This window comes from Sinocyclocheilus grahami, unplaced genomic scaffold (assembly GCF_001515645.1).
Source record: "Sinocyclocheilus grahami isolate Dianchi unplaced genomic scaffold, SAMN03320097.WGS_v1.1 scaffold646.1, whole genome shotgun sequence".
NCBI classification, from domain to species: domain Eukaryota; kingdom Metazoa; phylum Chordata; class Actinopteri; order Cypriniformes; family Cyprinidae; genus Sinocyclocheilus; species Sinocyclocheilus grahami.
This window is the reverse complement of record NW_015505825.1, coordinates 413,196-415,429: the sequence shown is the minus strand read 5'-3', so window position 1 is coordinate 415,429 and position 2,234 is coordinate 413,196. Positions and strand designations below refer to the sequence as shown.

The following is a 2,234-nucleotide window of genomic DNA, read 5'->3' as shown; positions in this document are numbered from 1 at the left end:
AATTACAGTGGATGACATTAAAAATTGCTTTTCTATTGAAGAAACAACAAAAAAAAAAACTTTACATTGAACAGTATATTAAAATGTTAAAGTATATGGAAATACAGTGCCTTGTGAAAGTATTCATACCCCTTCACGTTTTTTTGTTATGTTGCTGCCTTATGTTAAACTGCTTTAAAGTACTTTTTTCCCCACATCAATCTACACTCCATACACCATATTGACAAAGCAAAAACAAAATTGCCACAACTTCGTAAATTTATAAAAAATAAAAAACCTGTACATTGCATAAGTACTCTTACCCTTAACCTTGGGCGACATTTGACTCTTGAGTCAGGGGGGGCAAGGGGAAAAAAGAAATATATATATATATATTGGGATATGGGAGGATTCTAAAAAGCTTAACTCATCTTTGCTCATCGCGATCTTACAAAGTTCTGTTATAATCAGTGAAGCTCTCTAAACTGCACAATGAATCTCTTATTTACATCGCTTCTGCACTTAGTCATGAGATGATTTACGAGCGTGCATAACTGCACTTAGGCCCTGTGTCCACCAAAGCGTTTGATGCTATATCTGTTTAATAAATTGCAATTATTGACGGGTTTTTTTCTGTCAAAGGAATTATTAGGCTATTATTAATAGTAGTAATAGCAGCAGTATATGTTATCGATAAATTGCTATTAATTATTTTTTTTCCCTCCCCCCTCACAGACAACAGATGAGAATGCACAATCCCTGTCACTGACCCAAACCCAAGCCAACAGCACACAGCCTAGATCTCCTGACTCCCCTGATGTGCCACCACCCTGCACACCTGAAATACCTTTGCGTCGCACTCTGGCTCCAAAGAGAAAGTCTGAGCCAGATATCTCAGAATATCAGCGCTGTGTCCCGAAGGCAATTAATAATAAGCCAGACGATGATGAGCATTTTCTCTTAAGTTTATCTGGGGCTTTGAGACGCCTTCCTCCACGCCGTCGTTCAGAGGTTAAAATAAAATTCCAACAGATTTTACATGAGGCAGAATTTACCTCTGACAATTAGTAAAACACTCACATACACACAGACAGACACACAAACACAGAAATACTTATAAACAGCTGTAATTGCTTCAATTTTTATATTTATTTTTATGACACTGTTTTATTTATGAATCTGTACATGGAAATTGATGATTAAAAAATATATTTTAAATTAATCTACTTTCCCAGTCATTTATTTTACTTAAAATTTTGGTCAGTGTTTTATTTTTGTTGCAATGTATAGCTTGCTGGTGAAAGCAAAAATGCAAATATGCTCATTTTCTAAGGTTTTGGGTGGCTCTTAAAAGAGCCTTTCTTGATACTACTGGTGGTGGTCCTGATGTTAATGTTACTGATGGTAGTGGTCCTGATATTCATGCTAAAGGTTGTCTTGATGGTAGTGGGAGTCATTACAAGGCATTAGATGACAGAATGCTGCCATGCAACTTCACCTGCAGGAGAAGAGAAGTAGGTGGTGTACCTCTGTCTAATTTCTAGTGCTTCCCTAGAGGCGTTGTTGCTGCCTACTCGCTGGATGGGCTGCATAGCAAGCTGCTGCTCTAATGGCAGGGGGGCACAACTTCCTTCCTCTTCACCAGCATCCTCAAAGCGAAGGAAATTGTGAAGGATGCAAGTGGCCTTCACCACTGCATCAGCAACTTTTGGTGAGACACCAAGCCCTCTGTGGTAGAGTCTCCATTGAGCAGCAAGGATGCCAAATGTTCACTCCACCATCCTCCTTGCACGGGAAGGACGTCTCCCTGTCAAGGTGTTTTCCTGGATAGGGCCGTAGAAGGTTCTTCTTCAGAGGAAAAGCCTCATCACCCACAAATGCATGTGGCACAGGTTGGAGGTCTTCTGCTCCTGGTAAAGGTGCATCCTCTGGCAGGTCAAGGGTCCCCTGGTGGAGGGCCTTACCAAAGTCAGAGTCACAGAGGGTCCCACCATCACTGCTTTTCCCATATGCCCCCACATCCACCATCCGGAAAAGGTACCTGGCATCAACTACTGCTAGGAGGACGATGGAGAATTACTCTGTAATACATGGACCCTGTTGATGATGGGGCCTGTATTGCAACATGCTTCCCATCAATTGCTCCCAGGCAGTTGGGGAAGTTCCATAGCCTATGGAAGTCTTCAGCGAACCTCTTCCAGTGGTGTTGTTCAGGGAAAGGCATGTATTCCTGGACCATGCCAGACCATATTGCC

At 41.5% G+C, this 2,234-nt stretch overlaps 1 long non-coding RNA gene across 1 annotated transcript in view; it reads right to left on the bottom strand.

The window, feature by feature from the left end:
• Positions 1–705: 705 nt before the first annotated feature.
• LOC107558492 (uncharacterized) overlaps positions 706–2,234 on the bottom strand; it is an 18,260-nt gene continuing 16,731 nt past the window's right edge. The window contains exon 3 of the long non-coding RNA XR_001605485.1: positions 706–887. This is a non-coding gene — a long non-coding RNA (uncharacterized lncRNA). The remainder of the gene's footprint in view (positions 888–2,234) is intronic.